General features: G+C 33.2%; 1 pseudogene; it reads right to left on the bottom strand.

Annotated features, from left to right (window-relative positions):
* The window catches only part of LOC146924006 (protein neprosin-like), a 41,341-nt pseudogene extending 26,806 nt beyond the window's left edge, over nucleotides 1–14,535 (bottom strand).
* Between the last annotated feature and the right edge of the window lie 1,626 nt (nucleotides 14,536–16,161).

Genomic DNA, 16,161 nt, shown 5'->3' with positions numbered 1-16,161 from the left:
AGATCAAACCAGGGAGAAGGAGTAAGATTTTACCTTGTTGAATTTGGAGAACGATAAGGACTAGGAAACTTCACGAGATCCGTTCTTGATGCTTCTGGTAGGTGAGAACAAACCGAAAATAAATCGGTACCTTTCTTCTTCTTCTTCACTGGTTCTGTTTCTGCTTCGAACCTTCTTCTTCTCTGGCTCGCACGCGTCCTTGTGATCGTGCTTGAGTTTGTTACACTTTGTAACGAATTCGCACTCGAATTGCAAGCGATTACGTGATCTTTTGCTGAATTAACAACTCGATGATGAAGAATTTCTGAGAGTTTTCGTGAATATCACTTGATCATGTTGAATCTGAGGCTTCGATTGATGAATTTTGGTGGAAGATTGGGTTGGTTAGGGTTCGATGATGATGAAGATTGATGAAGTTCTTGATGAACTTCAACAATGTTCTTCAATTTGGTTGAACTTTATGATCTAACCGTAAAGAGAGAGAAAGCTCTGATTTGTTTTTTGTGATTTGATGAGTTGGCAAAATCTGACTGGAATTGTGATGATTGGATCCTTTTATACCTTAACGTGTGTATTATCCTGGCCTGTCATAATCTGCCACGTGTACCTGGACTCATAACAAACTCTTTGGACTGATCTGCAATTTAACTAAAACTTGAGGACCAGGCTGCAATTATGAAAAAAGGACTAAAGACAAAAGCTTGAGACTTAAAGGACTGGAACGTAATTTTTAAAATCTTGAGGGACTGAAATGCAAATAATAATAAAATTGGAATAAAATTGGTAAATTGGAAAAAACGTAAAGTGAAACGATTAAAATTGACAAAACGGACTAAAACGAACCAATGGCTTAAATGAGGTACTTTAAAGTAACCTCTCTCTGCCAAAATTTTGTGTGAAATGACCAAAATGCCCCTAGGGCTAAAACGACTGAAAATGACTCAGATGCAAATTTTAAAATGAATTTTTAACAAGGGATTAAAGCAACACTCATACAAGCAAAGTTAAAAGACCCAGAGACAATTTTAAGAGTTTAAACAAAGTTTCGACACATGAAAAGACCAAAATGCCCCCAGGGGCAAAATCGACTCAAAATTACTAAAATGCAGTTTTTGAAATGGACTTTGACATAGAATGAAACAGAGACTTATTCAACCTATTTGAAAGGACTCAAATAAATTTTGAAAGACTGAGAGAAATTTGACATAGGAAATGACTAAAATACCCTTCTATGTGAATTTTGCAAATAATATTGAAATAATAATGCAGAGAAAGATGCAATTGATCAGAGACATATCAAATGACTTGAAATGCAAGAAAGGAAGAATTGATTAGTATTTTTAGGTCCAAAATTAGGGTATAACAATCGGATACCGACAAGACCTGAATGTCCTCCTGTCAAACAGAAATTGAGAAGGTCTCGTCCAGACATGGCTCTTAAGATCAAGGCTGAAGTGCAAAAGCAAATTGATGCGGGTTTCCTCATGACAGCTGAATATCCTGAATGGATTGCCAACATCGTACCAGTACCAAAGAAAGATGGGAAAGTTCGAATGTGTGTTGATTACAGAGATTTGAATAAAGCCAGTCCAAAAGATAATTTCCCATTGCCTCATATTGATGTGCTTGTTGACAGTACTGCTCAATCCAAAGTGTTCTCCTTTATGGATGGTTTCTCTGGTTATAATCAGATACGAATGTCACCTGAAGATAGAGAAAAGACGTCCTTCATCACTCCATGGGGGACATTCTGTTATAAAGTGATGTCATTCGGCTTGATAAATGCTGGTGCAACCTATCAAAGAGGTATGACAACTCTGTTTCATGATATGATTCACAAAGAAATTGAAGTGTATGTTGACGACATGATTGTGAAGTCAAGTGATGAGGGGCAGCATGTTGTGTATTTGAAAAAGATGTTTGAAAGATTGAGAAAGTACAAGCTGCGGTTGAATCCTATCAAGTGTACATTTGGCGTAAGATCTGGAAAGTTGCTAGGCTTCATTGTCAGCCAAAGAGGCATTGAAGTTGATCCTGATAAAGTCTGAGCCATCAGAGAAATGCCGGCTCCTCAAACTGAAAAGCAAGTCAGGGGTTTCCTCGGACGTCTGAATTATATTTCAAGATTTATATCTCACATGACTACTACCTGCGGACCAATTTTCAAATTGCTCAGAAAGAATCAGTCTGTTGTATGGAATAATGAGTGCCAGGAAGCTTTTGATAGCATTAAAGAATACCTGTTGGAACCACCTATCCTTGTCCCGCCAGTGGAAGGAAGGCCTTTGATTATGTATCTGTCAGTGTTAGAGGATTCAGTGGGTTGTGTTCTCGGTCAACAAGACGAGACCGGAAAAAAAGAGCATGCCATCTACTATCTATGCAAGTAGTTCACCGACTGTGAGACTTGGTATACAATGCTTGAAAAGACTTGTTGTGCTTTAGCTTGGGCTGTCAAACGCCTGCGTCATTATATGGTGAATCATACAACTTGGTTGATATCCCGAATGGATCCAATCAAGTACATCTTTGAGAAGCCTGCTGTTACCGGAAAGATTGCACGTTGGCAAATGTTGTTGTCTGAATATGATATTGTGTACAAAGCTCAGAAAGCAATTAAAGGAAGCATCCTTGCTGAGCATCTTGTTTGTCAACCTCTTGATGATTACCAGCCGATTAAGTTTGATTTCCCTGATGAAGAGATCATGTATCTGAAAGCAAAAGACTATGAAGAACCACTGATCAATGAAGGGTCAGATCCCAATAGCAAGTGGGGATTGGTGTTTGATGGTGCTGTCAATGCTTATGGTAAAGGAATTGGGGCCATCATTGTAACTCCGCAGGGGCACCACATTCCTTTCACTGCACGAATAACCTTTGAATGCACGAACAACATAGCTGAATATGAAGCATGCATCTTGGGCATAGAAGAAGCCATTGATCTGAGAATTAAGCACCTTGACATCTATGGAGATTCTGCACTTGTTATTAATCAGATAAAGGGTGAATGGGAGACTCATCATGAGAAGTTGATCCCTTACCATGACTATGCAAGACGTCTGTTGACATACTTTTCAAAGGTCGAGCTGCACCACATCCATCGGGATGAAAATCAGATGGCTGATGCTCTTGCTACTTTGTCTTCCATGTTTCGTGTCAATCACTGGAATGATGTGCCTGTAATCAAAGTACAGCGTCTAGATAGACCCGTTCATGTGTTTACTATTGAAAATATGACAGATCAAGCTGATAAAGATGTGAATAACGGAAAGCCTTGGTATTATAATATCAAACAATTCCTGCAGAATCATGAATATCCACCTGGTGCTTCTAACAGGGATAAAAAGACCTTGAGAAGATGGGATAGCAAATTCCTTCTGGACGGAGAAATCCTATACAAGAGGAACTATGACATGGTCTTATTGAGGTGTGTTGATAAGCAAGAACCTGAGAAATTGATGCATGATGTACATGACGGTACCTTTGCGACCCATGCTTCGGGCCACACCATGTCAAGGAAGCTGTTAAGAGCCGGCTATTACTGGATAACTATGGAGCGAGACTGCCACAAACATGCTAAGAGATGCCACAAATGTCAAATTTATGCTGATAAGATTCACGTGCCTCCACATGCCCTCAATGTTATCTCTTCCCCATGGCCTTTCTCTATGTGGGGCATTGACATGATCGGAAGAATTGAACCGAAAGCTTCCAATGGACATCGTTTCATTCTAGTGGCAATTGACTATTTCACCAAGTGGGTTGAGGCTGCTTCATATGCAAATGTGACCAAGCAAGTGGTTGTCAAGTTTATCAAGAATAACATCATCTGTCGATACGGTGTTCCCAACAAGATCATCACTGACAATGGTTATAGTATGATGCAAGCTTTATGTGAAGAATTCAAAATTGAACATCACAACTCTTCTCCTTATAGACCTCAGATGAATGGCGCAGTTGAGGCCGCTAACAAGAACATCAAGAAGATTGTTCAGAAGTTGGTCACTACTTACAAAGACTGGCATGAGATGCTACCTTTTGCTTTGCATGGTTACCGTACTACGGTGCGCAGTTCAACCGGGGCAACCCCTTTCTCTTTGGTATATGGTATGGAAGCAGTTCTCCCTCTGGAAGTGGAGATTCCATCTCTTCGAGTGATCATGGAAGCAAAATTAACTGAGGCTGAATGGTATCAAAGTCGGTATGACCAATTGAATTTGATTGAAGAGAAACATATGGATGCTATGGCTCATGGACAGTTGTACCAAGTGCGAATGAAAAATGCTTTCGACAAGAAAGTCCGGCCTCGAGAATTCAAGGAAGGCGAACTTGTATTGAAAAGAAGGATAAGCCAACAACTCGACCCAAGGGGCAAGTGGACACCTAACTATGAAGGTCCTTATGTTGTCAAGAAGGCTTTCTCTGGTGGTGCTTTGATTCTTACACACATGGATGGTGTTGAACTTCCAAATCCTGTTAATGCCGATATAGTCAAGAAATACTTTGTCTAGAAAGAAAAGAACAGCGTGGTAGGTCGAAAACCCGAAAGGGCGGCCTAGGCAAAAATGCGCTTCCCGGTGGATCGAAAACCCGAAAGGGCGATCCAGGCAAAAGTTAGGGACAAAAAAAATATATATGTGAAAAAGCTCGCTGAGATTGTACGCAACTCAGGCAAGAATGAGCGCCTCGATGAGCCGAAAACCCGAAAGGGCGGTTCATGCAAAAATGAGGTTGAAAATAAAAGACAAGTACTTGTGAATTCAAAATGAGGTTGAAAATAAAATGAGGTTGAAAATAAAAATGAGGTTCATGCAAAATTTCTGTACTTGTGAATTCAAAATTTCTATGAAATGTAGTGGTCATCGTGTTCAATGTATCACCAAACAATGAAATTACCATTTTCCAAGCTTTGTAAATCCGTGGAGTTATGCCTTTGGCTAAATTTCACTCTTCTACATCAATTTGAGCCTGTGCTATTGTTTGAAACTCTATCTTTCTTTCTATTTTCAATGCTATATACAAAATATTTTCTTTCTATTTGATAAAGTCAATGTCTGAAACAAACATCTTTTAAACCTCATTTTGATCAAGTTACTTGATCAAGTTGACCCTTCGGCATTAAAATAGAAAGGTCAACTTGATCAAATAGAAAGATCAACTTGATCAAGTTGACCCCTCATACTCGATCAGATAGCATGCACACAACATAAAGGACACCCAATCATACAATTCTTTTTTAGACTTCAACCGAGTCACAATCACAAATATGGTTAGCATGTATGATATATATTATTATTATATTTTTTTTATTTAAATTCAAGAACAACTATCACAAATTTCATATTCTTATAAGAAGTGTTCCATCATATACATTTACACCATATCCTCCCGTCCAACACTTTGATAAACCAAACTTAAACTCACAACATTTCTAATACATACTTTCACCAAATCACAAACCTGATATTTTCTACCAATCAATCTTAGCAAACTTTAACTTAACAAGAAAAGGGTTAATTAATAATTTTAACTTCATACAATTATTTCATTATCTTCACAAAACAAATCCAAAAACAGGACCATAAAAAAATGGAAAACTCGACTTATGGCAAAACAAAATGCACGAAAATAAAACATAACTAAGAAAAGAAAGATATATATCTATTAGAGAGAAGCCATGAAATTCTTCCAAAATTTAACACTCCAAAAATAGAAAAATTCAGTTCATCGGTTGCCGTTAACACCACACAAAGAATAGACACTATTTTTCTTCTTGAAAATAAATAAATAAATAAATAGTCGTAAGTCTTAACATTTTTAAAAAATAAATAAAACAAAATCATTTTCAAATCAATCGGAAAAAAAATATTCAAAACTACCATTTTCCACACTTAGACAATAATAACAACAATTTAACTCTACATTATAGAGATTCCAGAAATAGTTTTTCTAAAATACAATTTCTAGCTTAAATATTAAAATAAACTATTTTCTCACAAGAAATATATTAAATTGATATTTTTTTTATAACCACGTATCATAGTGAAATAAATATATATAACATCTACTAACCTTAAAATATTATTTTCAAGCACTCTCAGTGATCTAAAAAAAATCTTTACCTTATTTCATTTTGAACTAAGCAAATTGTTCTAAAAACTAGTTTCAGACTAAAAACAACCGAAAAAAAAAAATTATATCTCAATTATTATAATAAGAGTATCCAAGCCACTTGCGGATGCCTAAAACATATAACTACATTGACAAATATTAATTTTGCAGCTATTTTTAAAAATAAAAATTGCAACCATTCAATTAATGCAGAAAAAGAATTAAAGAAATCATTCACACAAGCATGCGTCATACAAGGTCGTCCCACCCAAAAATGTTTGTCCGAGGATTATTGCTCTGATACCATATTGTAACGCCCCGGATTTTAATCCAAGACATTACTTAATATTATTCATTCTTTAGAAAATATGATTATATTTGCTTTAAAAAAAATAAACTAATAAAGAAAATTAATAGACAAGATATCTAGGAGGTGATTGGTAAAATAAAATATTAGAAATTATTCATTAAAATTGAGTATTATCTAATAAAGAGAATCCACATCCTCATTTCTAAGGAGTTAATGAGGAAACTAAAATAAACATCAAAAATGTTTTAAAATACAATTTATGAAAAACCCAAATTTAATCCCCGCGTGCGTACAAGCTTAACATCATTCTTTCTTCAAATCTTCAAAATCATCAATACCTAAAATGTTGGTTGTAAGGGGTCAGTATTCCTAAACCACAAAAATACAATCATATAGATATAAAGGGACAAGATAAGAAGAACAATAAAATACTCACCACATAAAAGTCAAAAATCAAATACAAATAAAATAAATAACAATATAAATTTTATGCAAAATGATAAATAGGTTGCAACTAGACCATGATCCGGATATCGCCCTGACTGGCACAATAATAAATCGCCCTTCTTGGCAAAATAGTTTTGATCGCCCTTCTTGGCAAAATAGTTTTGATCGCCCTAATTGGCAAAATAGTTTTGATCGCCCTAATTGGCAAAATAGTTTTGATCGCCCTTCTTGGCAAAATAGTTTTGATCGCCCTTCTTGGCAAAATAGTTTTGATCGCCCTTCTTGGCAAAATAGTTTTGATCGCCCTAATTGGCAAAATAGTTTTGATCGCCCTAATTGGCAAAATAGTTTTGATCGCCCTTCTTGGCAAAATAATTTTTTGATCGCCCTTCTTGGCACCTAAGACTCAACTACATGCCATGCTATGCAAGAGATATACTTTTCTAAATAATCACAACTTTCACAACATCAGTAACAATTCAAACTTTCATTCAAAACACTCATCAAAGCATCTTTTCTATACACAATAAGTAAATCAAAAATATTGACATGCTATGCCACAAAAGATGTGACTCTTTCACCACACATGAAATGCAATAAAATGATCTTCCATCTTTTATTTTATTTATATTCAAGTTTCATCCTTTTATTAGGATAAGGGTTCTACGTTCAACTTAGCTCGTGAGATTATGAATATATAATTGTATGGAATACTGCCCTTACCTTTGGGTGATTTTCCATTGACACAAGACGTCCCTAAGGTTGATTCCAAACCGAACGCACGAACACGTCTTGAGGCGTGGATGATATTTAGTAGACTATATGTTCTAATTGTTTGAACGTGTAGTTTTTTGTGAATGTGAGAGATTTAAAATACTAGGAGGCTGAATTGGTATGAAGCAAGAATACGTTACATTCAAAGAGAATTAAGGTGGAAATAAGTGGGAATGAAAGTAGTATTAAAAGATAATTATTCTGGTCAAAGGATTTCATAAATTAGAATGAAAGAATTATCATGAGGGAGTGCACCTAATGTAAATATAATAAAGTTTTGGTGAGAGTGAGAACGTACTTCGACACAATTTCAATACTAGTACAAGAGAGAAGTAGTACTTGCCCCATCATTGTGGTTTAATATAGGTATTAAGGAGAGCCAAATGTATAAATGTCAATAAGAACACGGGTGAGTCAAGAGAGAGAAGAAATCTTAGCCTTAATGTCTTTAAAAAAAAAAACATCAATACCAAAGATTAAGTTGAATCCTCACATTTAAATGGAGTGTAAATTCATAGGAGAGAGATATGGCTGAGCGTACGTTCAAAGCTAGAGAATTGTCAAATTTGTTTTCAATGCCAAACATAAATTGTAAGTAATTAGGCATCACGAGAAAGTATAGTATTAATTAATATGAAAATAAGTCAATAAATGATTAGGCAAAAACTAAAATATATATTCAAATAAATAAATTAAAATAGAGGATTTTCGTTAGGTTCTTAAAATCTTCACAGAAAATACATTGTTAAATAAATAATAAATTAATAAAAGAATTATAAATAACATTTATAAAATATTGGGTCGTTACAAAATGAAACTCACATGCCACCCAAAATGGCAATTACATTTGAGCTATCTCCATCTCCATTTCGAACCCACATCATAGCTGTACTTGATTGATCCTTCTGAACGTTTAAAGCATAAACACTAGTTGTTCTACCAACTCCGTAATCTTTATACTAACAATTTAGAGTTCTTAGAAATAGCTTATATCAAATTCCTCTCCTCTAAAGATGTCCACCTCAACAAAATCCTACTTGGCATTACTTCCAAAAATTTCTCCTTATTTTTAATACAAGCTTAATAATTATAATTATTATTAAAAACCGTTTTTTATTTAACATTAAATTGTACATAAAATACATAGTTGGTTACAAACAAATAATTATTAATATAATTATTGTTTCTATTAAAATTTATATGTTACATTAAAAAATTGGTAGGTTACAATCAAATAATTATTAATATAATTATTGTTTCGATTAAAATTTATATGTTACATTAAAAAATTGGTACGTTACAATCAAATAATTATTAATATAATTATTGTTTTGATTAAAATTTTAATGTTACATTAAAAATATGTACGTTACAATCAAAAAATTATTAATATAATTAGTATTCGATTAACATTTATACGGTACATTAAAAATTTGGTAGGTTACAAAATTATAATAAATAACTTGAATAAATTATATTTTGAATTTTTGTCCGTTACACTATTACAGTAACCTACTAATTTTTTTTGAAGAAACTAAGCGAAATATAATAAAGTAACAAGCAGTGCCTAAGAGAACTGAAAAATGTTAGTTACAATACAGTAAAGCTAAGTACAGCCAAAAAACAAAACCAGACATTACAAAACAGTCTGTAAACAAACTAAAGGATTTTTCCTCCAATAGGGATAGTCAAAATCGAACATGATCTACTAATTAAAAATTTAATTGTAGTAATTAGTTTTTAAGGTTATATAATTAATATTTATTCGTTACAAAATTCTATTACTTAATATTAATAAGATATTATTAAATTTCAAATGTTATGAAGTTAATTTTTTGTAGGTTACATGAAATATAATCTAATCGTTTAATGCACATTTTATAATATTAAAGACGTTGATAATATTAATTTTAAAACGGTCAAATTAATAATTAATAGATATTAACTGTTATGGTACTATTTTTCTATATAAATAGTAGCGTCTTTGGGTACGAGTACACAAGAATCACAAAATATAGTTCCTCTTTTTCTATTCTCTGGTTCTCTGATAACTATATTCTAAGTTATTTCTGTAATTTTTTCTATTGCAAAGAAAAATGTCTACGAAACACGACTACATCTCTGATGTTTCGCCAAGAAAACAATCGTGGACATTGGTTGTGAGGGATGTTCATGCTTGGTTTGTTCAATACAACAAAATTAAAAAAAACTACCATTTTCCATGGAGTTGGTTCTAAAGGATCGAAATGTACTTTTTTCATATCGTTTTTGTTTTTTGTTTTTTTTTGTATTTTTTTTGTTTAAAGTATAGTGTTTTAATCTTTGTTATCTAGGGTGATCGAATTGGTGCGTATATACGATGAACATTGATCTACAAGTTCAAGGAGCAGCTCCAAGAGGGAAAATGGTGTTCACGATTTCCTCATTTGATGTTGCTTGCAACAGTGGTTCGTATCGACCATCACGTAGCAAATACAAACTGAATTTCACAATCAACACAAAAGTCAAACTATCTAACACTGTTTTGGTCCCAACAAAAGTGTATTCGTTTATACCTGCATCTGATGTAATTTGAGTCATGACTGGAGTGTGTGTTTAAAGAGAATATCAATGAGACAGTGGAAAAATTAAGATGAATGTCATTGAACTGGAGTCAAATGGGTAAGCTTGATTTTTTGTAAGTGTATTTTTTAAAACATGTATTATGGTATTAATTAATATTTGTATAATCTTTGCAAATTTTGAATAGGTATCGCGTTAAATGTACTCTTTTTGGAGAGTATGTTGAAGAGCTGAACTCTTTTCTATCTTCTGGTGAATCTCAAAATGTTGTTGTTGCCATTATGTTGCAAAAAATTAAATTGTTTAAAGGTAATAATTTATAACTATCAATGTAATTGTTTGGTTATATATATAACCAAACAGTGAAATTTTTTATCATTACAATAATTTTGAACCCCCATCCCCACCCTTTTCTAACAACGTGAAAATTTTAGTGTTAAGTTACTTAACATTTAAGATATTATATATTGATGTAGTTGGTGTCTTGACTAAGGTGGATTTTGTTTGTATGAAGACATCAAATCAATTATATTAAAAATCCTTCAAGCACAATATGTGCCTAACAAAGGAAAATACAAAGTTCGAGATGCATAGGTATAAAAGAACCAAATCATGAGGTAGAATAATCAAGACAAGTAGAAGGATTATTCCAACAACATTGCAACTCAAAATACGAACCTAATTTTTTAGCATTTTGCCACCACTAAATGAGAATTGTAAATTTATCTAACAACACCATAAACTGGTTCTTGTGACAAAAATGTAAGAATTTATGTCTTTTCAAATAATCCAAATGCAAGTCAACAAAAGCAACTAAAAACTAAAATAAACCTTTTTTTAATCGTTGAGAACCATTAAGAGTAATCTCGCAGGAATTAATGGGAAGAACACAATAATTATCCAACCCCTTTAGAATATTATGTCAAATATTATCGAAGAATTCACACTAAAAATAAAAATGATTAACATTTTCCTCTTTCTCACACCTGTGAGAACATAAAAATGAGTCCATATTTAAAATACTCCATCAAGTTAAGTCATCCTTTGTTAGATTTAGTTATTCAAGAGCCTCCACGAAAAGAGATAGACATTTAGAGGAACTACTTTGTTCCCAATGAGATTTTTTAGAGTCATATGTTCATCATGCTCCATCTGCATCATCAGATGATATACCCCTTTGTCAGGGTACCTTTCACCATGATCAACTTTCCATGTTCACTTATCAATGACGCTAGCCTTAAAAAATGTTGTCCAACAAAGAACAACAATATATCCCCTGCACCTTCTTCCAAGAAAAATTCTACGACATCGTCTCAACCCCATCCGACTCTAACCTACACATCTCCTTAAATGGCACAGAGTTATTTTGAGATAACTAAAAAAGTCTTCTAAATATATTACACAAAGGACCACTCTACAACCGCGAATCATGGCAAAAAAGTATATTTTTCTCATTACTCTCCACTATCGTCAAGTTGTCATCAAACCAATTTCAAATCCTCATCTACGCCCCTATTTTAGCACTATGGAAGTGTTTCTACCACATATACACCTAATTATCCCCACTCTTCACATGAACTCCCTCCATCCTATTCTAATATGCTAAAACTTTAAACTGCAAACTCATTGATCCATATTAGCATCCAAAACAATTCACTTAACAAAGATAAGTTAAAATTCTGCACTATACGAACCTCCAAGCAACAACTATATCGACCAAGAAACACCTTATCCCACTTAACCCAATTGACTTTCCTAGCTTCCACACTAAAAATAATAAGGATTCAATAAAAGAAATTATACGTAAGTGAGCCTTTAAGACTGAAAGAAATTAAACCAACTCTGATGGGTATTGAAAGAGAATACAAAGATACATTACAAGAACATTGAATTGAATTTAAATGGGTGAACCTAATTAGTTTTTATTTTTTCATTTTAAATATATAACACATTATAATATTTAATTATTATTTTAATTATTTGTCAATTAATTTTGAAGATATATCAGTTTGAATGTACTATTTTTCTATCTTCAGGGAATTTAAAAAGGCGACTCCGATAAAAATAGTTATATCTTTATTGTTATATCACTATTTTATCACTATTTTGCCACTCTCACAAAAATAGTTATATCTTTATAAAATTTAACCTTTTTGGTCTCAATAAACAGTGATTTATTGTTTCAATTTTAAATATGATGATAAAGTACAACATAATGTCAAAATTCTGGAATGAAATCAAACTAAAAAAAATCAAGTAATATTTGAAAATAAACCCGTTAAAGAATTTTAAATAAAATGTATCCCGTGCTTGGCACGGGGCGTTACACTAGTAAGAAACATCTTCAGGTGCTTTTTGGAGAGCGACTTCTGCAACCTATATATACATATTCATATATTTTTTTTAAGCAAAACACAAATATATAAAATAAAATAAAATAAAAGTAAAAAAGACTGGGGGCGGGCGTACACATGACCTAGTGAGAACATACAAAAGTGTAATAAACAACAAAGGGTAAGATAACCATTATCAAGCTACACTTTTTCGGACCAACCGTAAAGGGTAACAAAATAAACTTAAATGAAAAAACAAATTATGAAGCTAACATACTCATCCACCATGGGTACAATTCAACGATCCCAACTCGGGGCACAAAACCAAATTGCAAAAGAAAGTGGTGTATGATTGTTTTTCTCCGTATCAGTGGAATGATGGTTTCTCCGTATCAAAACTGATAGATGAAACTTGCCCGCCGACACGGAACAGCTCAACGTACCACCACTTACTACGAAAACACATAGCAAGTTAAGTAGTTAACAACCACAAAATCAATCTGAATCAGACCCATATCGAGAAGCCATCGCTCTTTCGAGCACTATAGTCCAAAAGCACAGACCAAAGTAGAATGATTTTCAACCCAACAACATTGAACTAATCGAACCTAAAACCAGAACCAAATCAACATATTCAAACCTCTATGAAAACGACGGCGATGGTGTGGCTGCAACCACCGTTGTTTCAAACGAATCTTTAAACCAACCAGATCCTTGAAAACCAAGACCAAGCTTTTGACGAGGCTTACTAAGCTCGCATCCAAATCAGAAAAACAACATTTGCTAAAACGAACCCAACAACGTTTATAGAGAACCAGGATAACATATCCAACACGTTTGGTTGTGAAACAACCACAAACGCGTTTTCAAACCAACACTTAAACCCATTGGCGCTACAAAGGCTCAAGGAACGAACCAAAGAGAACAACACAACCATCGGAAAATCTGGTATTTAAACACCTTGTAGGGGTAAAAGGTGATGCGGAGGGGGAACCACTCATCGCACCACCGTCAGTAAAGGTTTACAACTTGAGTGAAGGGTTTGGATTTGGGAGAGAGGGTGAATCGAAGAGGTGAAAGAAAGTCGGTTTGTAGAGAAAGGTCAGAGAGTTTCACGGGGAGAGAGAGAGAGAGAGAGAGAGAGAGAGAGAGAGAGAGAGAGAGAGAGAGAGAGAGAGAGAGAGAGAGAGATGATATCAATTCCAATATATACATATTCATATAATAACTTTTTTTTGTCAAGTAGCCTAATGGCTAGAGCTCACACATTTTAAATGTGGAGAAATGGGATGTCTGGAATTCGAATCCCGGCCCCTGCATAAAATATGTAATATCTTTACCAACTGTGTTAAGTTCACGGGGATCATATAATAACTCTATAGTTGGAAAAAAAAATATAAACTAATTTAAAGCATTTAAATTTGATAGGTGCATGAGAAAACTTACATGAGCAACGGGAGCATTTTCAATTAGAACTTGGTTAAAAAATGATTTGCCTCGAATAAGATCATTTTTTGTTGTCCTCTTAATCGGAATAGTTTTTGGTGGACATTGGTCATTCTTAAGCCCAAATATTGCCCTAGTTGATGAATTCTTCAAAATAGGTTTTTTGATTATATTTTGAAAGCTAGGTTTTCTCTACATTTAATAAAACAAAAATAAATAAACATTAGAATAAAACAAAACAGTATTCCTATTTTTGTCGTTAAATTTAATTGGGTGCGTACCTGCAACTTATGATTCATAAGTAAAGGATGATCAAATGTTGGTTGCTTATTAATATCAATGCAATCAACAATGTATCCAAATTTTGTCTAAGAAAGTATAATCAAACATAGAAAAATTGTTAAGCCATGTATTAAGATCAAGATCAACAAAAAAAATCATATAATGACATATAAGAAGATTATGGAATACATGAATACTCTTGACTGGAGTCTTATTAATAAGTTTTAGCTCTCGCTCTATGTCCAAATCCTCTTTCACAATGGTTTGCATGCTATGAACTTGATGGCCACTAACGTTAGCCACCAAATACATGAAAAAGAATAATATATTGATCATTTTCTTCAATAATCTTGTAAAACAAAATGACTCATTTGATAGGTATTTATGGAACTTTTGTTAAAAATGAAAATGGCATTTATAATCAATTTTTTTGAATTTTTCTTACAATATTGTTGATTAAGTAGAAGGAGCAAAATATCTTGATCATTGATTATTTTCTCAACCAATCAAATCGTAAAATGTTTTAATTTTTAACTAATTAGAGTTAAACAAATCATGACAGGTCTTTATAGGTAGAATTGTACATTACACAAGTGAGCCAATCAAATTTGAGTGTAACATTTGATAAGTATTTATAGAACTTTTGTTAAAAATGAAAATGATAATTATAATCAATTTTTGTTAATTTTTCTTACGATATTGTTGATTAATAGAAGGAGCAAAATATCTTGATCATTGATTATTTTCTCAACCAATCAAATCAAATCAAATCGTAAAATGTTAATGTTTTAACTAATCAGAGTTAAACAAATCATGATAGGTCTTTGTAGGTAGAATTCTACATTACATAATTGAGCCAATCAAATTAGAGTGTAACATGTGTCACCGTTTTGGTCGTAAGCCAATCAAATGTCTTCAAATAAGTCAATTTTGCATCATCTTTTTTTTTTATGGTGTCTGAGATTCGAACCACAGACCTTGCATATGTTATGCATTATCCCTACCAACTGAGCTAAGCTCATGAGAATAATTTTACATCGTCTTAGTCTTAATCTTAATAACAAACATTTGCTTAACTTTAAATCAAGAGTACACGTGACACCTTCACATTCCTCATCTCATTTAATGTGCTTTTTTTTTTTTTTTTTACTTTTTTCACCTTATTTAATCTTAAGAAAAAAACTGAAATCATTCAAAGGGAATATTCTATAAAAGAAATTATAAATGAAATTGGTATACACCTTTAATTATCTTTTATGCCATTTGTTAAATAAATCATCATACGTCTTTATAGGTAGAATTATATATCACACAAGTGAACCAATCAAATTATAGTATAATGTCACCTTGTAATATGTATATCAATTAGAGTGTAACCATTTCCTTACTGCGGTTCTTCGCAAAAGATGAAATTGTTGCGCAACATTAGAATTTATTTCTCAGCTATTTAAAGAAGAAACATAACTGAGAGTCACAAAAAATGTGTTTAATGATGCAGTCGGAAGCGTGGGCTAGCAAGCGCTAAATCTAGATTGAAAACAAACAAATTTGCTAGCGATAAACTTGGGAAAATAGGGTTCAAGAGTCCACTAGAATTGACTGTGAAATATTATTGAATAAATAAAATTGCTTCTTAGGCTACAACTGTTAAGCTTAAATAGGGAAATAACAAAACCTTAATAGGCCGAAAATAACAAACTGAAACAATTTTTTTTTTTACTAAAATTGGGCTAAAATAGTTCATATTTTGATAAAAGAGTTTCCATGCATGTTGACTAGGGGTGGAAATAGGCTAGGCAGGGCCGGACTTTGTAAGGTCTAAGCCTGGCCTACTTCAAAAATTATAGGCCTGAGCCTGGCCTATTACCCGTCATAGGCTCATTTTCAAGGCCTGAT

This window comes from Medicago sativa, chromosome 5 (assembly GCF_051527215.1).
Source record: "Medicago sativa cultivar Bolivia chromosome 5, Bolivia_mono, whole genome shotgun sequence".
Lineage (NCBI taxonomy): Eukaryota > Viridiplantae > Streptophyta > Magnoliopsida > Fabales > Fabaceae > Medicago > Medicago sativa.
Note: the sequence above shows the minus strand (reverse complement) of the source record. Positions and strands in the feature narration are given on the sequence as shown.